This window comes from Geotrypetes seraphini, chromosome 4 (assembly GCF_902459505.1).
Source record: "Geotrypetes seraphini chromosome 4, aGeoSer1.1, whole genome shotgun sequence".
NCBI classification, from domain to species: domain Eukaryota; kingdom Metazoa; phylum Chordata; class Amphibia; order Gymnophiona; family Dermophiidae; genus Geotrypetes; species Geotrypetes seraphini.
In genome coordinates this window covers 117,503,266-117,528,210 of record NC_047087.1, presented here as the reverse complement: position 1 = coordinate 117,528,210, position 24,945 = coordinate 117,503,266, and the positions used below count along the sequence as shown (strand labels likewise).

The following is a 24,945-nucleotide window of genomic DNA, read 5'->3' as shown; positions in this document are numbered from 1 at the left end:
TATATGGGTTTTACTTCCATTGCTTTCAATGAAAGTAAAACCCAGATGTCTCAATCCGTCCTCCTTTTTCTGGAGCCATATGTTAACCTTAGGCACAAGTGATCTTCCTACACTCCTGCCTCATGAGAGCCACAATCAAAAATGCCTGCCACGAGGTCCCGTTGCAGTATTGCAAGACTGTGGGAACTCGCGAGACTGCACCAAGAACTTGCAGCAGGCATTTTTGATTGCGGCTCTCACAGGACAGGAGCATAGGAAGATTGATCCTGTCCCGCTTCACCACTAGACCACCAGGGCTTTAAAGGTAAGGTCTGCAGGAGTCAGGGAGGCGGGAGGGAGGCAGCGTGGTTTAGAGTCGGCTGGTACAGGACGCAGAAAGGATTGCTCATGTCCCTGCTCATTGATAGATCACCAGGGCTTCAGGCAAGCCTGTAGTTGGCATTGGGGGCTCATTAGGAAGGAAAGGAGGGCTGGGTGCAAAGCAGGGCACTTAAATATGAACCTCCCGTGGTTTATATTTGAGTCAACCTTTCTTCCTCCTTGTTGGGAGAAAAAAAAGTTTACCTCAGTTTATATTTAGGTCACCAAGGTTTGAATGCAGTTCGCGGACTGGGCTGCCAGAGGCTGGGAACCAAGTTGGGAAGAGGGGATTTCACCTTGGGGAGCCTGTCAGAAGTGGGAGCCCAGCAATTCTGCTCTCTGATTCTACTTCTCCTGCCACCGCAAAGCGGCGGTGCTTCTGATTCCGCCCACTAAGTTCTGCTCTCTGAATTACTTGTCCTGCCACCGCAAAGCGGCGGCGTTTCTGACTCCGCCCACTAAGTGTACGTGCCAACACATGTGCTATTTACTGGACTTGCTTGCGGCGCACGCTCTTAAAGCTATTCATTTTCAAGCACTCATTGCACTTTATTTTTAACTGTTCCATACTTCACAATTTTAAAACCCAGCCAAGAACAGTCTTGTTCCTTGCTGTTTTTACCCATGTTCTGCCTTTGTAAGTAACTGTTGTTTTAACTATGATTTGTCCTTGTATGCATTTGAATGGTTAACATTTATCTTGTCTTGCTTTTACAGTCTGTTCTCTGAATCTACTTCTCCTGCCGCCGCAAAGTGGTGGCGCTTCTGACTCCGCCCACTAAGTGTATGTGCCAGCACATGTGCTATTTACTGGACTTGCTTGCGGCGCACTCCAAAGGAGCATGCTTAAGGAGCAGGTAATGCTCCTTAGTGCGCTCCTTCGTGTGCCTCCTTCGTGTAGCCTTATTTGGCTTTGCACCATAGGTCTCTTAGCCTTCTTTCACCCCTTGAATCTCTACTCGTCTCTTCCATTTGCACAAAATACTTGCACAGATATTATGACTCCCTCTTCCTTCAAAATTCCAGTTCAATTAGGGTACCGTCCCCCTCGATTTCACAAATATAACTTAATTCATCATTCTTCTCCCATTCTTTCTCCTCCCTCTCTTCCAAATTCATTCTACTTCGGTCTTATCAATGTTCGTTTGTTAAAATCTAAATACCATCTCCTTCATGATACTGTGTTACAAAATGAATTTGATCTGCTTTGCATTATTGAAACCTGGTTAGTTGATGGAGAAGAAAGTTACCTCTCTCGCACCTGCCCTTCAGGATACTGTACCAATACAATCATCGAAAAGGTAAAAAAAGGAGGTGGCTTAGTTAGCTATAATCTACCGGGAAGGCCTAATTACAAACTTAGAATTTTCCGTTGATAACAGCATTTTGGAATATCTTCAATTCAGCTTAAATTTTGGTTCCCCTATAGATTATTTACCACTCCCTCCTGCGGTTAGTAGTCAAACCTTAAAGCTGCTTCAATCAGTTGTTTTTGAATTCTGCATTTCTTCTTTTAACCCAGTTATTTTAGGTGACTTTAATGTTCATTTTGATGATCTTTCTAACCATGTCACCTCAGAATTACTGACATTACTGAAGAACCTAAATCTTTCTCCTCTGTTACAATGTCCCACACATATAGCTGGACACTCATTAGACATGATCCTCGTACCAACTTCGCAGAAAGATTATTTCCAAATTAAATCTTGCCCTGGACCGATCATTTTTTTATTTCTTTTTCCAAGGTTACTAAACTTAAATTACTAAACATCAGCCCCAAGACCATATGCTCTCGTGATTATTCAAAATTAAACGACACAACCATTTCCTCCCATTTTCAATCTAACATTGCACAAATGCCAGAAGCTTCTATTGAGGAGAAATTAACTTCATGGATAAACTTCTAGATACAGTTGCTCCCATCTCTACTCAACACATTTCCCCACGTAAGCAGAAAAACCCCTGGTATAACTCCAACTTATTGCTAATCAAAAAACAGTTACGCTCTCTGGAAAGAAAATAGAGACATAATAAATTACATAATTTAAATAAATTCAAAGAACAAGCCAACTATTACAAATCAGAAATTGATAAATTTAAAAAAGAATACTACAAGGTGAGAGGAAATCAAGATGGCGTCAGGGACAGACGTATTGTAAGAGGCTCCCCTTTCATCGGCGTTCTTAGCTCAATTTTGGAGATTTACTTACTGGTTTCGTGTCAAGGAATGCCGAAGTGTAGGGGGAAACAGAGGAGTGATCTCCCGGCTTCTTCTGCCTCGGGGACAATACGCCAGACAGCAATAACAGCTTTTGCTGTTCCTCTTGGTTCGGGCGAATCCGCTTTCCGAGGGGGGCAGACCTCGGAACTGGACAGTGATTTTTCGCTGAGCCCGCTGGGTCCTGTAATCCCTCCCCGTCCTGGGATGATGTCAGGCAGTCCTGCGGGTCAGCGGGAGACGTCGGGGAGTGAATCCCTGTTGGACCCGATGATGCTGCCTTTGACCCTGGAGGTGGAACAAGCTATGCCGGGTTACCAGCAATCGGCAGAGGGAGGAGGAGGCGTTCAGGGAGCAAAGAGTGTGGGAAATGGAGTTTTTTCTCCACTTCAACCTCTGAAACCCCTGATTAAGCCGAAAGTGGTGGATATGGAGGCGTTGTGGGGAGCCATGGAGAGCCTTCACCAGGTATGCTCCCAATTTATTTCCTCATCTCAAAAAACTGCAGTTCAAATTAATAATTGTGAAGAGAAAATTCAACAACAAGTAACTAGAATGGATAACATTGAGAAGACTATCTCTGAAATAAAACGTGTATCAAATTCTCAAATGAAGGAGAAAAATTTAATGATCAGGAAAATTGAAAATTTAGAAAATGCAAATAGAAATTTAAACTTGAGACTTTTAAACTTTCCTGTATCAAGAATACTATCACCGAGAGAACTTTTTCACTCTTTCTTGACTTCAGTTTTGAAATTTTCAGAGACAAATATGCCACCATTGCAAAAATTATATTATCTTAACATAGTTGAAGAGGATAAGGACAAGACAACTATCCATCCCGAGAATTAGATCTCACTGGGATGTTAGAATCTTCACGGATTGAGATTTCAGCGAGAGCTACTTTGTTAGTAACGTTTGTTTTCTTACAAAATAAAGAAGATCTTCTTTGTCTTTACTATAGAACTGAGAATATTGAATTTTACAATCATAAAATTGCAATCTTTCCTGATGTTTCAAAGTGGACGCAGCTTAGACATAAAAAAATTTCTGACATTTCGTCAGTCAGTTTTGGATTTGGGAGCAACCTTTCAACTTAGGTTTCCTTGTAAATGTTGTATTACCTACCAAACTAATAAGTATATCTTTTATGATCCAGAACAATTGCAATTTTTCTTGGAAGGTAAGGCTGCCATTAGGGCTCCTGACCCCTCTATAATTACAACTACTTAGGCCCTAATGTAATTAACCAAAGAACCCTGTATATTTGAGGCATATGTAATATGACCAAGTTTAATTTTTCTTTAATTCAACTACCCTTGATTGTGTATGATTTCACTCTCCCCCAATGTGGACTATGATCATTGTACTGGAATTTATGTCTGATAATAATTTCCTGAAAGTATTTTGTTGCCTGTATCAAAGTTTTCTCTTTTTTGATCTTTGATGTGAAAATGAATAAAATATAAAATTATAAAAAAGAATACTACTCCAAACAAATAAAAAAAGCTAGGAATTCCTCTACATTATACGCAATTGTCAGATCTCTTACAACGCAGAAGTCTGAGCAACAATCATCCACTTCAATCCCAACAGCTCAAGCTATCGCCTCTTACTTTATCAATAAAATTCAAAGCATTAGAACCTCATTTCCACAAACAAGCGTCTCTAAAGAAATCTCAACCCCAGTTAATTCAGAAGTTTCATCAATTGTATCACCACCTACGGTGCTTCCATATTCAAAATGTATAAGATTTTCTTTACCTACTCTCCAAGATCTCCAGAAAACTTTGAACTCATTAAACTCAAAAGGTTCCAACTCTGAGATTCTTCCACCTTTTATACTAAAACGTTTTTTCTCATTTTTTGGTCAGGACATTTTAAACTTGGTACATACCGGTTTGGGTACTGGAACAGTCCCAAAAAGGTGGAAAGAATCCATCATTTATCCAATACTGAAAGACCGCAAAGTTAGCTCACTCAACATCTCGAATTATCGCCCAATCGCAAATATTTCATTTCTGGCAAAACTTGTTGAGAAAACTGTTTTCTGACAAATTTCAGACTTCATCGAACAAACTAACGTTCTCCACCCAAATCAGACTGGATTCCGCCAACACCACTCAACTGAACTCTCTCTTATCGGGCTAACTACTAAAATTCTTTATCACTTAGACCAGAGGTCTCAAAGTCCCTCCTTGAGGGCCGCAATCTAGTCGGGTTTTCAGAATTTCCCCAATGAATATGCATGAGATCTATGTGCATGCACTGCTTTCAATGCATATTCATTGGGTAAATCCTGAAAACCCGACTGGATTGCGGCCTCAAGGAGGGACTTTGAGATCCCTGACTTAGACCATCATCGGTCTGTGTTACTTATCTCATTAGATCTCTCATCGGCTTTTGACACTATTGACCATAACCTTCTCCTATCACGATTACAAGACGTTGGCATTACAGACTAAGTCCTTGACTGGTTTTCTTCTTTTCTCACAGATTGGATTTCTAAGGTTGTATTTAACTCAACCTTTTCAGACTCTTTCACAACAGATTACGGTATACCCACCCCCCTTTGCTTTTTAATATCTTCTTAGCTCCTCTACTAACTCTATGCCAATCTATTGGTTTCACAACGTTTGCCTATGCAGATGATGTTCAATAGACCTAAATAACCCGAATGAAATTATCATTATTAACAAAAAACTAGAAAAGATTAATTCTTGGCTCGATGCGCACATGCTCTCCTTGAATATAAATAAATCAAAATTAATGATCTTTCCTTTCAAAGATGGTCCCTCACTTTTAACCCCTCTTAAACTCAAAAATCTCTCTATTAAAGCTGTACCTTCCTTAAAAGTATTAGGAGTCACCTTCGACTGCAAACTTACTTATCACCAACATATCAGCACAGTGGTCCAACGTTGCTTTCATCGACTACGCATGATTAAAACTCTAGCAAAATTATTAGAGCCCGCGTCTTTGAATATTCTAATCCATTCACTGGTCATCTCATGCTTAGATTACTGCAATGCCCTTCTTAAGGGCATCACAAAAAAAGAAATAAACAAGCTTCAAATGGTTCAAAATACTGCAGTAAAAATTTTATTCAATGCAAAGAAATATGATCATGTTACACCTGTTTTGTCCAAAGCTCATTGGTTACCTATAGAGCATAGGATCACTTATAAAATTCTACTACTAATCTTTAAAACGAAAGCAAATAGTCAGCCAGAATTTATTAACAACTTACTTATCCCTTATAATCAGTCAAGGACCCTCTGATCCACCGCACATAATCATCTCACTATTCCCTCACTGAAACATATTAGTACAATGAGGAACATGATCTTTTCTGTAAGTGCTCCTTTTCTTTGGAACAGTATCCCCAACCACTTGCAGGAAAATACATCATTGATCAAATTTAAGGAAATGCTAAAGACATTCTTATTCCATGATGCCTTTGTAACCTAAGCTGTCCTTTTAAGGACGACTTAGTTTTTAGAAAAATTTTTTTAGTATTTCTTCCCCACCCTTCTGTTTTTCCCTTTAAGTGTTTTCTTTCTATTAATTGGAGTTCCTATCCCCTCTTTTCCTTTTGTTCCTGCTTGTTTTATTGTCCTTGAATCATTTTTTTCCCTTGGTCTGTTTTAGATTAAATTACACTTTTATTGGTATATTGTTATGGCATTTTTGTACACCGCCTAGAAATCTCAAGTAGGCGGTATAATAAATTTTAAATAAACTTGAAACTTGATATGTGATATGTTTTCTGTTCCTAACCCATATCTTTTTGAATTCTAATATTACTTGTTTTGCACTTACCCTTTTTACTTGGAGATAATTTAAGGCATTTACTGCACCCTGTTGAGAAAAAAAAAGTAGTTTAATTCTGAACTACATGCCCTTCTTTTTTCTTATTCATAAATCCTAGCTACTCATAATTCTTGGCCATCATAAAATGTTGGTTTGTTGTAACACACTTGTAGTTTTCATGAAAGGTACACATTTCTATCAAACCCCTATCTCTCTTTCCTTGCCTCCAGGATACACATATTTAGGTCCTCAAGTCTACATTAATAAGGTTCATAATTGAGATGTAGCAAAGATCAGAAAAGCAAATCCAGTAAAACTTTTTATTTTTTTAAAATAGTGTGTATGAGCAGGAGTTAAACCAAACATGAACTAAAAATCTAGGGGTTGATATTCAAAGCAATTTAAATGACCAGAAATGGCTTCTGGCCATTTAAATCACTTGTCTGGAGTTAACAGGCCATATTCAGTGGCATTTAACCAGACAGAGCCACTGCAAATGTTTGGTTAGTATCTAAGCTGAACCCAGCTACTTTGTGGACACTCTGGGGTCAGGGCCAACACATATCCGTTGGCAAGATTCAGCCCTTAACCAGCTAACCTCACCTTTTACAAAAGCGTAGCACAATTCATAGTGCCGGCCATGGCGGTAACAGCTCCTACGCTATTATAAACTCTATGAGTGTTGGAGCTGTTACCGCCGTGGCAAGTGCTACACTTTTGTAAAAGAGGGGGGGGGGGTTAAGATAACCACATAAATAGGACCGCATAAAACACAGTCCTGATTTAAGCAGTTCACCAAAACTTGAATATATTTAATGCCAGTGGCTTCGAATATCCAGGAATGAAGCCAGAGGCAGTCAGCAAAATGCTGACCACTGCCAGCTCAATATCAATGCCTGGACATTTAGGGGCTCATAATCGAAACAAAAAGATGTCTAAAAACCCACCTAAGTCAGCACTTGGACAACCTAAAAGACAGGTCGTCCAAGTGCCGATAATGGAAATGGATTTTTAGATGTATCTAGAGGCATTTTAGGTCTCTGACATCTGCTGTGAGTCCAGAGCGAAAAGGGGCATTTTTCGAGGAGTAGTTAGGGCAGGAGGTGGGTGGGATGTGGGCCTACCAAACTTAGTTGTTCTGCAGTGATAATTGAAAGTTTGATGAGATTGCCTGGACGGAACTTATACGTTTTGACTTAGATGAAGTCAAAACTGGTATAAGTTCCAATTGGCTTGCCGCTGAGTTGTTCGTGGCTACCATAATCAGCTTAGCGGCTCCGGCAACCTGCCCCCCCCCCCCCGGGAAGGCTACTGCAGGAGCGATGCCCAGTCCCTCCTGCCGGACTGCCCTCCCGAGCCCCCAAATGATCACCATCAGGAGAGATGCCCAGTCCCTCCTGCCAGACACCACCACCCTTTCAGATCTCAAAGCCCACCCCATTGCGGGTGGCTTCAGTGGTGTCCGGCAGGAGGGACTGGGCATCCCTCCTGCTGTAGTCTTCACAGGGGAGGTGGGAACGGGTTCCACGATTCTCTAACTGGTGCTTAGAGAATCATGCTGTTAGGTGAAGGATTGGCCCCTCCTACGCCTAAAAGGTCTTGGTTTGGGTGTTTGGGACTTGGGTAAATTTTTGATCAGGAATATGTTTTAAAGATATATGCAGTGGCGGTCTGGGTGATTAAATGTCTGAACTTACAGGTAGGCCATTCTTTTTTTTTTTTTAATTCTTTATTCATTTTCAAATTTACAATAAGTGTAACAATATATCCAAACAAATTAACAATAAATATAACACTTAATAATCATCAATGGTACAAAATAATATGCTCTTATCTCCCACCCTTCCCACCCTTTCTTATCATATAATCAATACCTTATACAATATGTAACAATAAATTTACCCTCCCTTCCCCCCCTCACAATCAAACTTGTAAATTTAAGGGAAAAAAATAAAATAAAATGTCATCTAATCGGTACAATACTTTGTAAATGGCTCCCACACATTCTGAAATTTCCTGAAAAAAACGCGCTGTATTGCAATAAATCTTTCCATTTTATAAACATGACATAAGGAATTCCACCAGAAATTATAATTTAATCTACTCAAATTTTTCCAATTATACGTAATTTGTTGAATGGCAACCCCAATCATTATCATTATAAGTAATAATTTGTTATTATTTGTAGAAATCTGACTTTTTGCTCTCATTGCCATACCAAATAGCACAGTATCATATGATAATGCCACTGGGTTATCTAATAAACAATTAATTCGGTCCCAAACTGATTTCCAGAAATTCATAATAAATGGACAATAGAATAATAAATGATCTAAAGTCCCTGCTTCGAGATGACAGTGCCAACATTTATTAGACTTAGAGCTATCCAATTTTTGTAATCGAGCAGGGGTCCATAATGCTCTATGTAACAGAAAAAAAACAGTTTGTCTCATAGATGCCAACACTGTACATCTCATCCTCCAAGTCCAAATTCGTGGCCATTCTAAAAAAACGAGACTCTAGGCACCCAAATCACCACTTTTTGAAAGAAGAGTATTCCCATATGACTTATCCGTTAACAGTAAGAAGTAATCCCACTGCTGTACAGCACTTCTTTCAGAATAACTTCATTATTATGTTTAAGGTCCTCAGCGGGCCAGCACACACTCAAATCATTTCATAGTGTGGGGCTTTATGCTCCCATTCGTCACTGGACCCGTAACTATGATTATGATTTTTGTTGAAAAAGTTTTTTATATTAATGCTAAAGATACTTAGCTTATGGTTTTGACGCTAGCCGGGAGGGTTCAGAAACATCAGCCACCAACATGCCACCATCCACTGATGAATCAGAAGGAACAAGTGGGGAATCTGGGGAATCCTCTACCAGCCGGACGTCGGGGGACGAAGGACATCAAACCCTGAGGACGCAGAACACCAGGTCCAGGAACAGAGGACGGGGCCAAACCAGAGGCAGAGGAACAAAAGCGAAACAACCTCCCTAGTCATTAACCTGTCGTCCACCATAATCCTTACATCGGATCAAATGGAAGTTTTACAGCTTGGACTGGGTTATGTGATCCAGGAAAAACCTGACTTTTTCCAATTAAAAATAGCTTTTCACAAATTCATCAGGAAATTGAGCCTTAAAATTTTCTTTGCATCCATCAAGGAACCCTTTGAAGGGGAAGATCTTTCCGTCATTACAAATGAATCTAAGTGGGTCCCTCCAGGACTGATGGACCCGATCCTGACCACTTTTAAGGATTTGGTACTGGATGGTATCACTAAATATGAGACATCCTCTAAGTTTTTGAAAAAACAATATAATTTATCATACCAACAACATTTGGCAATATGTCAACTCAGGGACATGGATCAGATAGTAATTACAAAAGCTGATAAGGGGGGTTCTATTGTGGTCCAAGATATACAACAATATCAAATGGAAGCAGAACGACAACTTAATGATAGGATAGCGTACATTAAGTTGTCTGAAGATCCCACTGGCCAGCTCATGAAAGATATTTTTACTTACATTACCCAACATTATGAATTGGGCCATATAACCATGAAGGAATATCAATTTTTGCTGGAAAAACATCCCAGGACCCCCTCTATCCGCTTTGTTCCTAAGATTCATAAACGTCTTACTAATCCCCCAGGTAGACCCATAGTTAACACGAGAGACAGTCTGTTAGAACCTCTGTCCAAGTTCCTGGATGTCTTCCTTAGGGAAGAAGCAGCCAAGGTGTCATCGTATCTCAAAGATTCCTCCCACTTACTTAGGACTCTCCAGGATGTTATGGTACCCCATGGCAGGGTCTTTCTAGTTACCCTCGATGTGGTATCATTATATACCAAGATCCCCCAGGATGAGGCTTTAACTGTCATTGAAGAAGTATTGAATGATAGAGATAAACATCTTAGAATACCCAACTTTTTCTTAATGAAATTAGCTCAGTGGGTTTTGAAGAACAGTTTCTTTGAATACAAGGGAAGCTTTTTCCAACAAGTAGAGGGTGTGGCTATGGGAGCCACTTTGGCCCCCTCGATAGCCACCCTTTATATGGGAAAATTTGAGATGGATTTGATCTATCCTTCGGAATTTTTCATAAATATTCCCTTGTGGAAATGTTATCTGGACGACATTTTCTTCTTATGGGAAGGAACTGAGGAAGGGCTACAGGAATTTTTTGGGTGGATTAATACTAAGAACTCCAATTTACAATTTGTTCCTAAATACAGCACAGACAAGATCGAATTTCTAGACATACTCATAAGCAGGGATCATATGACATTTGAAACAACTCTGTATAGGAAGGAGGTGGCTCGCAATACCCTTTTACACTTTGACAGCTTTCACCCCTACCATTTAAAACATAGCCTCCCTATCAGCCAATATTTGAGAGCCAGGAGGGTATGTTCCACGTTAGTCGAGTTCATAAGGGTGGCTAAGGATTTAGAAGGACGGTTTCAAGAACGGGGGTATCCTAAGAGTTCTACTAAACAGGCTTATCTTAGGGCTCGGTATGCGCAACGGGATTTACTCCTCATGGAAAGCCCTAGAGTACAGGAGGAAGGGCGGTTAGTATGTATCCTCCCTTTTTCAAAAGCATCTGGGGTGATGATTTCCCACATAAAACAACATTGGCACATATTGAATCTCCACCAGTGTTTTACTGACCTTCCCCTATTTGCCTATCGTAGGGGTAAAACCATTGGTCAGACCCTTAATAAACGGGTTAACCAGTATGACAGCAGGACTGGTGTGGATCATACCAAATGCCACCATTGCCAATGGTGTGAATCTACGTTGGAAGGGTCTCAATGGATCGACCCCCAACGAGGTTACCTGGTGAGATCTAGGGCCGACACAACTTGTAAAACCAGGAGGGTTGTATACATAATTGTATGCCCCTGTAATCTGGTGTACGTGGGGCGCACCAAAAGAGCTATTAATGTGCGCCTCAATGAACACAAATCTCGCATCAATACTAGGGCGGTACAAGCCCCCATTGTCCAACATTGGCTGGATAAGGGCCATGGGATTGAACATATTAAATGGAGGGTTATAGATCAGATACTTGAGAAAGATTTTGAGGGGGATTGGGAGAGCAGACTTTATTACATTGAACAACGCTGGATTTATCGCCTTAATACGGTGGTCCCTTATGGACTTAATAACGAGCTGGAGTGGGCATCCCTAATATGAGGTTAGATCCTGGGGTTTCTGTATATTATCTCAAGATAAATAATGTATATATAAAATAGATGTTGAAATGGATAGCGTAAGTTTTGACGTCAGACTCTGACGTCCCTGAACACCTGGGACGTCGACGTCTGGGTCACGTATAAATCAGCTGTGAATGAACCCGACCGCCATTTCATACAAGGCGTGATGGCGGAAGTAAACTGACTATGAACGGTAGGAGTTTGTATTTAGTATTGGCTTATTTTATGCTTTATGGTTTTAGTCATACTTAGGTATGTTTTCTACTTTTGAATAGGGAGAGGGAGCCTTGATAAAGCCCTAGAGTCACATGGGCGAAACATGTTGGTGGCTGATGTTTCTGAACCCTCCCGGCTAGCGTCAAAACCATAAGCTAAGTATCTTTAGCATTAATATAAAAAACTTTTTCAACAAAAATCATAATCATAGTTACGGGTCCAGTGACGAATGGGAGCATAAAGCCCCACACTATGAAATGATTTGAGTGTGTGGTGGCCCGCTGAGGACCTTAAACATAATAATGAAGTTATTCTGAAAGAAGTGCTGTACAGCAGTGGGATTACTTCTTACTGTTAACGGGTATGTCATTCTAAAAAAACAACACATTTTGGACTTTTTTTTTTCCGTGAATGGACATTTCACGGCTGCTGACTTTGGGTGCCTTAGACCAAAAAGGAACTTAGACCTTTTTGTTATTATGCCCATTCTTATTTTTTTTTCCTGAACTGTAAGAGAACTTGAATGCTATTTGAAAAACTGTTGAACCAAAACAGCATGAAAAAAAGTATTTAGATTACACATTCAGAAAAAGAGGTTGACTAAAATAAGTGGGGAAAAGCATGCCTGTGTGTGCATGTTTCTGCATTTGTATTTGTTTACATGTGTTTATCTGTTCTGCCTTTGTGTGTTTGTTGACCTGGAAGGAAGAAGTAATTTGAATGGACAAGTAAGATGTCAAAGTGCCGGTTTATGCCATCTTTTGTACATCTATCTTTTTTTAAAATGAGCCCCATAACATATATTATACTGTAAATTACATGCATCTCTGTTGTATTTACATGACCACATTATGCCAGGTCTATGACTGATGTAATTGTAGATATGTAAACGTAAGGCATGTTGATACTATGGGCTCCTTTTCTGAAGGTGCATTAGGGCCTTAACGCGCAGAATAGCGTGCGCTATAATGCTACGCGCAGTAGCCGTTACTGCCTCCTCTTGAGCAGGCGGTAGTTTTTTGGCTGGCGTGCACTAATCCGATGCGTGTGCTAAAAACGCTAGCACACCTTAGTAAAAGGAGCCCTATGTGATGCTAATATTGTATAACAGAACCTGGGCATTCAGATACCATTATACGAGGGTCATTTCATAAATAATGCACACTATTTTTTTTTAAATTTACATGTTTTATTTCTTTTTTTCAAGTATTTCTTTACAATCCTTCAATATATTACATTACATTAGTGATTTCTATTCCACTTGTACCTTACGGTTCAAAGCGGATTATATTGGAAGAGAGCTGGACATTTCCAGGAGGTTGCATTACATTAGAAAATTGCTAGTACAGGTTACATATTGAGGTTTCAAATTACATTACATTGGAAAATATATAGTCTCCCTGCTTTGCAATGACTGAGTCCCAACGTCTGGGAAGCTTCATGATTCCATCCAAAACACCGTTTTTGTTCAGTTGCCAAATGGCTCGGGTACCGGCAGAAAAAAGCTCTTCCAGAGATGCAAAACAATGTCCACACATAGGTTGTTTCAACTTTTGAAAAAGGTCAAAGTCTGTTGGACTCATGTCTGGACTGTAGGGAGCATGAGGTAACACCTCCCAGCACTATTTGCGGGCGAGCGTTGTTGTGAAGAATGAGTGTTCCAGCCAAGATCAACTGAGGTCGGATTTTGTGCATTTTTCTGCGCATTTTTTGTAAAAAAATCATGATAATACACTGATGTGACACTTCTTCCACATGGAACTTTGTCTGTGATGATGATGCCTTCATGATCACAAGCAAAAATCATCATTTGTTTGAGCTCGTCAAAGTTTTTTTGGAAGATGGAGCTCTCCACTCGTCATTGAAAAACTACACAAATATGGCTGGGAGGTGTTACCTCATGCTCCCTACAGTCCAGACATGAGTCCACTAGACTTCGACCTTTTCCAGCCTATGCGTGGACATCATTTTGCATCTCTGGAAGAGCTTTTTTCCACCAGTACCCGAGCCATTAGGCAACTGATCAAAAATGGTGCCTTGGATGGAATAATGAAGCTTCCCTGATGTTGGGACTCAGTCATTGCAAAGCAGAGAGACTATATTGAAGGATTGTAAAGAAATAATTGGGAAAAAAAATGAAACATGTAAATTTTTTAAAATAGTGTGCGTTATTTATGAAATGACCCTCGTAGAATAGGCTCACAACATGTGGCATTGGAGCACCTAAATAGAGGCACTCACTTATAGAATTGCCCCCTAACTGGTTACAGTACTTTTTCATGCTTCAGGAGGATTGAGTGGTGGGTATGCTGATTTCTTCTAGGCTGATATGTAATAATAACAATAAAAGGTAAATCAGTCACCTTGGAATGCCTTAAGGGCCCCTTTTACAAAGCCAAGGTAGTGATTCCCATGCAGCAAATGTGACCCAGTCCATTCAATTCATATGAGCTGTGTCCCATTTGCCGCGCCGGGATACCATTATATCACAAAACCTAAAGAATGCATGCAGTTGGTAGGCTGCAAAGCATTTTTACAAGGTAACAGTTATTTGTGATGAAGCATATTGTATACAAGGTCCTAGATCTAAAAGAGTTTGTTGATGTCAAAAAAAAAAATTAAAAATGTCAAGGTTTGCTATAAATTCAAAGAAAGAAACAATGTTGGGAAAAATACTATTCAAACTAGTACAAAAAAAAAAAATCCCACAAAAACCTATTGTACCACAAGTCTTACAAATAAAGCAATCAATAGACTTTAGCACTGTCTACAGAACATTCTGATTTTCAGGGCTGGGAAAGAAATGGAATTTTATTTTAGATTTGTGTTTTACATTTAATTACTTGCTTTTTCAAACTTTTAGCTCAAGATGAGCTTGCAGTCAAATACACAAATTACTTCCCTGCCTAAGTAGGTTCACTATCTCAGCTATGTCAAGTTATGTGTACATGCATTAAATGAGCAAAACATGAATTTGGCTGTCTTTGTCAGCTCACATGACAAAGTGCCCTCCTTTCATGCATGGAAACCTGGCTCCCTGATCCCTGCACCCACCCCCATGGGTGCAGCATCTCTTTCTCTTTTCTTTCCCTCCCTCCTCCTTCCTAACTTGCCATGGGTAACCATAAACAATGAAAATAGACTGCCTCTGGTTGTCCTGGGACTTTCCCTCTGTTGCATTCTACCCATGCTGAAATAGGAACTTGCAGCAGAAGAGGTGCGATGGGATAGAGAGAAGGCCATGGGATAACCTTGGTAAGTCTGGATGGCCATGGGGGAAAGGGAGAGGATGGTGGGCCTGAAAAAGGTGGAAGGGAGTGGAGGGGTGTGAGAGAGAGATAGGCCAGATGTGTCTGATCAAATTTAAATTATGAACCAGTGTTCCCTCTAAGCGGGCGGGTGTTGTGAGCAAACTTTTTTCACCGTGAGCCAAAAATATCGGGCGCCAGCAAGTTATGAGCCAACTCGCCCGATTCTCCTCTCGCCGCCCTGCCATCTGCCGTACGCCTCTTCCGATCGTGCGCTGTGACGAGAAACGTGTGCGCTGCGATGTAATATTTTGTGCGCCAGCGCACGCCAGCGCAGCTTAGCGGGAACACTGGTTCAAATGGTTTTATTTATTTCCCCAAATTTATTTTTGTTATACGCATTGAAAATATTTGATATTGCGTTTAAATCAAAATCTCAATAAACTTGAAACGAGTGCCCGTGAGATTGTGGGAGGGTTAAATACTCAAAACTTAGAAGTTTTTGCTACGCCAGCTTTCTGGTATCTTTACATACAGTGGCGTACCTAGCATATGTAACATCCGGGGCCCATCATTTTTTGGCACCCCCCCCCATCTGTAAGAAAAACATGATTTTTAGTAACAAACCACACGTCACACATGAGTACCTAGGAAAAGGCAGCATCTTACATATTGCAGTGAGCAGTACATCAATACACCCATTGTAAAACTAAACAAGCCAGACCAGCACAGATCAATCCTACACCGTCAATCCTAACAGAAAACCATGTCTTTCGAACACACAGAACACAGAAAACACCTTCGCCTAGTAAGGAATATGTAATCACAAACTAACCCCTCCCTCTTTTACAAAACTGTAGTGTGGATTTTAGCTACGGAGGTAACAGCTCTGATGCTCATAAAATTCTGAGCATCAGAGCTGCTACCACCAAGGCTGGTGCTAAAAACGCTTCACAGTTTTGTAAAAGGGGGGATAAAATAAAAATACATAGACAAAGGTTAAATTGAACCAGCAAGAAGCTGGACTCTGCATACAATGCTTCACAGAAACAGTGACACATGTCTCCTAAAGCAATAAATAAATAGAAATTTTTTTCTACCTTTGTCTTCTGTGGTTTCTCCTTTCCTCATCTTCTTGTAACTCTCTTCCTTCCATTCACTGTCTGCCGTCTCTCTTCCCCTATATGGCATCTTCTCTCCTTCTATGCCCCTTCCAGAAACTGTATGCCTCCCCCTTCCATCTCTCCTTTCACCCCATTGGTCTGGCATCTCTCTCCTCGCCTTCCCTCTCCCACACCTCTCCTCATAGTCTGGTATCTCCCCTTCCCTGATTCTCTGGCATCTCTCTCCTTTCCTTTTCTTCCATCTTTCGTTCCCCCTCCATGCTCTCACATCTCCCCCTTCCTTTTCCCTTAGACTGGCATACCTTCCTCCTATGCTCCAAGCCCTGGCATCTCCTTTAATTCCCTCCCTCATCTTCCTTCTCCCTCCAGCTGGGTACCGCAACACTCTTCCCTGCAGCTCTGCACTTCCCCACAATTGCCATGCTTCGGTTCCTCTTCTTCCTTCCTTCCTCCCCCCCCCCCGCGGGACCCTGCGGCACCATCAACTCTTACTCCCTCTAATGTCGGCCCTGCAGCTCCAGACTTCCTCGCACCTTCTCCCCTCCCCCTTTGGATCGCTATTATTTTAAATGTTATAGCCGCGGAGCTGTATCCATCAGTGGAGATGTCTAACCTCGGCCTGCCCCGGAACTCTTACTGCAGCAGCCGCCCGTCTAGGCAGGAACAGGAAGTCACTGTTGCAGTAAGAGTTCCGGGGCAGGCCGAGGTTAGACATCTCCACTGATGGATACAGCTCCGCGGCTATAACATTTAAAATAATAGCGATCCAAAGGGGGAGGGGAGAAGGTGCGAGGAAGTCTGGAGCTGCAGGGCCGACATTAGAGGGAGTAAGAGTTGATGGTGCCGCAGGGTCCCGCGGGGGGGGGGGGGAGGAAGGAAGGAAGAAGAGGAACCGAAGCATGGCAATTGTGGGGAAGTGCAATCCCCCCAATGCGTCCCCTTACCTTACCTCCCCTTACCTTTGCGACGCGTGTGTGCGCTGTGAAGAGAAACTTTGCGCTGCGATGTAATATTTTGTGCGCGCGCGCAGGCCAGCGCACCTTAGCGGGAACACTGATTATGACACACTGCCTCTTGAGGGATCTTTAAACAGAACAGAATTGTTTTCATAACAATTCAAAACTATACTGTATGTAGTTTTGTGTTGGTAAGCACTTGAAATAATTGACTTATAATATGTAAAGTGTCATGCATGATGCATGTGGGATCTCTTATAGAGAAAAGAAGATAATGGATGGTAGGGAAGGGCAGACTGGATGGGCATTAACCCTTTATCTGCCATCATGTTTCTATATGAAGGCAAAATTTGATTGTAAACTCTTCTGAGCAGGGACTGTCCATTGAATGTTAAATGTAGAGCACTGAATACACCTTTCAGCACTATAGAAATGATAAATTAGTAGTAGCAGTAATTGCTTATAAATAACAATAGCCAGCAGCCCTTCCTTAAGCTTCAATTCTCCCACCACTGTGCAAATATATACCTTAAACCAGGGGTGTCAAAGTCCCTCCTCGAGGGCCGCAATCCAGTCGAGTTTTCAGGATTTCCCCAATGAATATGCATGAGATCTATTAGCATACAATGAAAGCAGTACATGCAAATACTGAGGAAGAATCATCAAAACGGGATGCTATGTTGGGCAGCATTGGGAATTTTCATGCCATGAAGATAAGGATAAAGATAAGTAACAAGTTTTATGTATATAACATTTGAATATCGGACAGGTATTTATATATTTTTTTTCTCAGAAATCTCCAGTGAAGTGGAACCCACAGACTTTCTATTTGAAACAATGTAATTAATTTCAGCAGCCACAAACAGGGCATTTTGTATATTGCATGAGTGTTTAGAGCAGACATGGGCAACTCTGGTCCTCGAGGGCTGGAATCCAATTGGGTTCTCAGGATTTCCCCAATGAATATGCATTGAAAGCAGTGCATGCAAATAGATCTCATGCATATTCATTGGGGAAATCCTGAAAACCCGATTGGATTCCGGTCCTTGAGGACTGGAGTTGCCCATGTCTGGTTTAGAGTGACTGTTTTCAGTGGCATAGTAAGGGGCAGGCTGCCCCAGGCGTTGTCTTGGTGGGGGCACTGGCACCTCTCTGACCCCCTCATGCCCTCCCTTCCTCCACCCCATACCTGTTTAAATCTTTGGCAGCCTGAGCAACTTCTCCGGCCTGTTGCTCGCGTTGGCCTGGCTGAAATCACTTCTGGGTTGAGGGGCCAGGAATTGATGTCAGAGCAAAAGCCCACACTGGCATGAGCAACAGGCCAGAGAAGCTGCTTGCACTGGCAAAGATTTAAAGAGGTATGGAAGGAGGGTGTGAATGTTGCATGGGGTGCGGGGAAGGAGTGGGGGTGGGGGGGGGGCACAGAAGGAGCAGGTGATGGTGATGAGGGCACAGGAGTGTGCCACCACCCTGGGTACCTCCTACCCTCACTAAGTCACTGACTGTTTTAGCAGCATTTGATAATAACTGAGAGGTTTATGATGTAAGGAGAAAACTTATGAGCAACCTACAACATAGGATGAAGCCTATATAAGATGCCACTGGGTGAAACTACAAAAGGAATGATACTGAATATTCTCTCTCCTTACATATATACCAGCGGTCTCAAACACGCGGCCCACAGGCCGCATATGGCTCTCCAGGTTTTATTTGCGGCCCACGGTCTGGACTGGATCATTCTCTTCCTTTTGGAGCAGCAGCGTGTCTGGCCAGCTCGTTCCATTCAAAGCTGCGGGTTAGCGGCTCCTTGCGCTATCCACTCCTGCATCGGAAGCCTCTCTGACATCACAACATCAGAGAGGCTTCAGACGCAAGCGCGGATCTCGCAAGGAGCCGCCACCCGCGTCTTTGAAGGGAACAAGCCGGCCAGACATGCTGCTGCTCCAGTGGCGTACCAAGGGGGTGGGGAGGGGGCGGTCCGCACAGCTGGCCACCCTCCACTGTTCTCCCTAGAGTGCGGCTCGTCTAGGGCAGTGGTGCCCAACCTGCTTCCCTTCCCTTCTCACCGCTGCCATCGGGGAACAGGCCGGCACCGTGCTCTTTGATCGCCCTGCTTATCTCGCTGCCCGACGTCAATTCTGACGTTGAGAGGTTGTTCTGGCTAGCCAATCGCTGCCTGTCTGCCCGGAACGTCCTTTCCGATGTTAGAATTGACGTCGGGCGGTCGGCCCCGTGGAGAAGAGAAGCATGGAGATCTCGGCCTGTTCCCAATGGCGGCAGCAGCAGCCTATTCCCCGGCAGCGGTGGCATGGGGGAGGGCAGGAAGGAAGAAAGAAAGAAGGGGGAGGGACAGGGAGCCAGAAACAAAGCAAAAAATGGGACACAGAATCAGAGAAAGACAGACATAGAGAAAGAAAGAAAAAGTTGGGGGAGGGAATGAGGTCTGGAGGAGAGGAAGCATACAGGAGGCTGAAAGAAGGAAAAAATATTGGATGCACAGTCAGAAGAATAAAGTGCAACCAGAGACTCATGAAATTACCAAACAAAGGTAGGAAAATGATTTTATTTTCAATTTAGTGATTGAAATGTGCCAGTTTTGAGAAAGAAAAGATATTAAACTTTAAATGTGAGTGCTGCAGAAAAAAATAGAGTACTTGGAGGGCCGAAGAAAAAATAGTTAATGTCTTATTAAAGAAATGACAATTTTGCATAAGGTAAAACTCTTTGTAGTTTATATATCTTTCCTTTTAACTGTTAAAGGAAAGTTTTATAAACTATAAAGAGTTTAACCTCATGCTGCAAAATTGTCATTTCTTTAATAAGACATTAACTATTTTTTTCTGCGGCCCTCCAAGTACCTACAAATTCAAAAGGTGGCCCCGCAAAGGGTTTGAGTTTGAGACCACTGACATATACAGAGCTGTGCAAAAGTTTTGCATCACCTCCGAGTAATACATTGTTCTGTCTTTCTTGCTGGATCACAGCAATATTTCTGATGCCTACTGCTGCATATTATATACTGACGTGTTCAGAATTTTATGCTCTATCACCCTGCACATTTTAAATAAATTTAGGACTTCAGATTTAAGACTTGTAACACATATACTGCAGAATGTCAAAAAATGTTGATATTTCGTAAATGGATTTCATTAGCTATTTCAATATGTACTAAGTTTATTTGTATTTTTACTGTTACCCTTCAAGAGGAGGTAGCCCTGATGTTTTCTGCTATTCTAATAACGTATGGGCCATCCTTTGTTCTTGATAACAAGCTTGCAGTGAACCAATTTTCAAAGTTCATCTGGCTGTACAACATGGTGCCAAGCATTAATCCATGCTTCAATCAACTCGACCTTTGTTTTTGGGTGTTTTCTGAACATCTTGACAGCAAAATTATTCCTCAAATTCTCAATTGGATTGAGATCTGGTGACTGCTAGGAGATTGCTTTACAATCAAGTCCAGGCACTGTGGTTTGAAAGCCTCATTCTTAAATTGTCTTACAAACGTGTTGCACTGGCCTCCTAACACACAGAAAGTACTCTCATCGCTGAAGAGAACATTTCCTACACCTCTGGAGTCCACATGCTGTATTTTCTGGCCCACTCAACTCGTCGCTTTCTTTGAATCGCCGTTACCAATGGCTTCTTTCTTGCTCTAAAGCCACGTAGACCAAACTCCAGGCACTGCCGATGTACTGTTAAGGCACATACGTTCACTGAACACATTTCCTGCCAGTTGGCTGACAATTCTGGTGATGTGAGTTAGCGATCTGCCACTGAGATCCAGCGAACAACCCTGTCCTCTCGCATAGTGGATTTGCATGTTCTTCCACTTCGAACCCTGTCAGTCACATTTCCTGTCTCTTTTTTCTTACTGAGCAAGTATATGACTGTACTTTGATTGCACTTCACCCTAGCTGCAATTTACCGGCTTGAATAGCCTTCTTCATTAAGTACAACCACCGTCACACGTTCTTCTTTTCCCATGTTGCGATTATGCTGTCACTGGAGTAGCAGACAGTTAAGAAAACTGATTTTCCCGTTTCGCCATTTATGCGCATGAAGGCTGTGATTGGTTCCTCAAAACAAACGTCATCCTTCCGGTTTTGACGCAAAATATCGACATTTTCGACAATCAGCAGTTTATGTGTTACAAGTCTTAAATCTAAAGTCCTAAATCAATTTAAAATGTGCAGGGTGATAGAGCATAAAATTCTGAACACGTCAGTATAATATGCAGCAGTAGGCATCAGAAATATTACTGTGATCCAGCATGAAAGAAGGAGGTGATGCAAAACTTTTGCATGGCTCTGTATATTTAAATAGTTTTTGCTCTTTAGCCTGTGTGTTTTAAGTGTTTTATTATTAGGAGGTTGCACATAAAGATTTTTTTTTTTTGTACTGACTTCAATATCACTCACCAGGTTGGTAAAATTCACTTTTTGAGATGGGCCACCTTATATATCTCTGCAATTTGAATTGTACCTGAGGCAATGAACATAAGAATAATCATATTGCATCAGTCCTGTATCATGTTTCCACAGTGGCCAATCCAGATCACATATATGTGGCAGCAGTGGCGTATCTAGCCTACGTGACATCCGGGGCCCATCATTTTTTTATCTCTCCCCCCCATCTGTATGAAAAATATTATTTTAGTAATAATCCAAACGTCACACAAGAGTGTACCTAGGAAAAGGCAGCATCTTACATACTGCAGTGAGCAGTACAACATCAATACACCCATTGTAAAACTAAACAAGCCAGACTAGTACAGACCAATCCTGCAATCAATCCTAACAGAAAACCATGTCTTTCGAACACACAGAACACAGAAAACACCTTCGCCTAGTATGCAACATGTAATCACAAACTAACCCCTCCCCCTTTTACAAAACTGTAGTGTGGTTTTTAGCCATGGTAGTAACAGCTCAGACTCTCATAGAATTCTGAGCATCAGAGCTGTTACCACCATGGCCGGTGCTACAAAACGCTCTACAGTTTTGTAAAAGGGGGGATAAAATAGAAATGCCAGACAAAGGTTAAATTGAATCACGAAAGAAGCTGAACTCCGCATACAATACAGCACCACAGAAACAGCGATGCATTTCCCCTAAAGCAAAAAAAAAAAATAAATAGAATTTTTTTTCTACCTTGTCTTCTCTGGTTTCTGCTTTCCTCATCTTCTTGTCACTTGTCACTCTCTTCCTTTCATCTACTGTGTACCCTCTCTCTGCCCCTTCTATATGGCATCTTCTCTCTTTCTATTCCCCTTCCAGAAACTTTATGCCGCCCCCTTCCATTTCTTCCTTCACCCCTATTGGACTGGCATCCATCTTCTTCCCTTCCCTCCTCCAATGATCTGGCATTTCACTCTCTCCTCTCCCTTCCCCTCACTTCCATCAGCATCTGCCCCCTTTCTTTCCCTCCAACCCAATTCTATCCAGTATCCTTCCCCCTTATGTCTCTCTCTCCTTTCCCTGCACACCAATTTCATCAGCATCTACCCCTTTGTCTCCTTCCACCACTCTTCCATATCACCCTGCCCATTTCTCTCCCTCCATCACCCTTCTATGCTCCTCTCTCCCTCTAAACCAGCAAGGTTCTACGATGACTGCTTCTGCTGCCTCTGCCTCCGGAAGACGTATGCGACGTCAGAGGGGGGTGGGCCGGCAGACACAGGAAGTTGCAGCAAGGTCCCATGATGACTGCGGCTGACAGTCCACTCCTTCCGACGTCACTTACGTCTTCTGGAGCAGAGGCAGCAGTCAGCAGTCATCGTGGGACCTTCCTGCACTTCAGCACAGCTGCCGACTCTGCTTCGTAATAAGTATGGCAGCCGCGCTGAGGTGCACGTGCCGTTTAGAGCAGCCAGCCAGCTATGCACCCCCTAGGGTTGGCACCCAGGGCGGTCCGCACCCCCTGCTCCGCCCTTGGTATGCCACTGTGTGTCAGAAAGCCCAAATAGTAGCAAGCAGTAACTTCCCCTATGGACTTTTCCTCCAGGAACTTGTCCAAACCTTTTTTAAACCCAGCTATGTTAACCACTGTTACCACATCCTCTGGGTATAAGTTCCAGAGCTTAGGACATTTATGTTCATAAATGGAGAGTCAAGTGACTTGTCTAAGGCCACACAGTGCATCAGGGCTGCTCTAACCTCAAGACTACTCCTCCATGCCATTTTTTGAAAACTATTGCCCCTTATATAGTTGTACAAAAACAAACTGAGTTACCTTCTACTTCTAACTAACCGAGGGTTGGAAGTGAAATCTCCTTTTTTGCCAAAAGATGCTACGCTCTGCACATGACTGAATGTCCATCCCTTTTCCTCTGAAACCAAGCACATTCCATCAGGCAAAGCAGCAAGAACCTAAATCTATATTGCTTCACAGCAAAACACGCTATTGGCAAAATAGGAAATCTCAAGGGACATTTCAAGTCTTGCTGATATTTCAGAACAGTATCTGCTAGCATAGAGCTTACCTAAAATATATGCAGAAATGGATGTGTCTGCACTGGTTACTTACAACAGGAACATCCATTTTAGAAATATAAGGGCCCCCTTTACAAAGCCATGATAATGATTCCCGCATGGCAAATGTGACACAGCCCATTCAATTCCTATGAGCTTCATTGCATTTGCTGAACCAGGACTCGTTACCAGGTCTTTGTAAAAGGAGCCCTAAATAGCTAAATATAAACTGATCATAAATGTTTAATTTTTGAAAAAGGCAGAAAATAGCATTTATATTTGCCATTTTTAAACATATATACATACATAGCCCCTTGCCAGTTTGGCTCCCTTGGGGTGGAGGGAGAATAACTAAGAAGGTGGGCTCCTCCAGTGAAGGGCTAATCAATAGGAGAACTTTTCTGAGAGCTAGATGTCCCAGATAGTAGATGTAATCACGATGCCAATCTTTTTGGACATAGATGATTGTATTCTATCTGCATTCACGATTATTCTTTTGCCCACTCTAGTCACACTCATAACATGCCCAGACCATGCCCTCTTGCCAGATTCCCATTTTCAGTTTTAGATGTGTATATCCCAGCTTTGTATAATTAGAATTTAGCCATTTATGCAACACAAATGCCTAAATGCCAGTTTATGCACATCCAAAACCCAAAAAAACACTTCTAAAATATGCATCACAGCTTGTTTAGATTTTAAGAATGTATTTAACAAAGTCCTTTATCAGAGACTTCTGCAGAATTAAAAGTCATGGATTAGGAGGCAATGCGTCATTTTGGTTTGGGAAACAGTTAAAAACAGAAAATAGAGCAGGGCTAAATAGTCAGTTTTCTCAGTGGATAAAGGTGAATTACAGTGAGCCCCTGGGGTCTATACTTGGTCTTGTGCTTTCTAACATATTTATAAATCATCCAAAAATGTGAACAGTGAGTGAGGTAATCTACACTGCAAATAATACAAAATTATTATTATTATTTTTAAATTTTATTTAGTTTTTAAAACAAAAAGTGCAATACAATTTACAAACAAATAATAATTACAAATATGCACTTATAAACAATCAGAATCTATATAAAAAATAAAATTCCCTTCCCCATCCAACATTACCATCAGGAATAATACCAAAACAAAAGATATAATAATAATAATAATTTATTTTCTTGTACTTCGCTGCCACCCTCCCACCCCCTAGATATGTGGGTGCAAAACAATGGAAAATAAAGATAAAGTGCAACTATAACAAATCTACAAAAGATGTCAATGGACCCCAAACCAATTTGAATATCTTATTATGCCCCA

At 41.7% G+C, this 24,945-nt stretch overlaps 1 protein-coding gene across 9 annotated transcripts in view; it reads right to left on the bottom strand.

Annotated features, from left to right (window-relative positions):
- Positions 1 to 24,945, bottom strand: part of ZBTB20 (zinc finger and BTB domain containing 20) — a 1,614,058-nt gene that overhangs the window by 925,098 nt on the left and 664,015 nt on the right. For all 9 annotated transcript variants that reach the window (XM_033940835.1, XM_033940838.1, XM_033940833.1 and 6 more), the window contains one exon: positions 6,401 to 6,439. The gene's annotated coding sequence lies outside the window, so the exon portion shown is untranslated. The remainder of the gene's footprint in view (positions 1 to 6,400; positions 6,440 to 24,945) is intronic.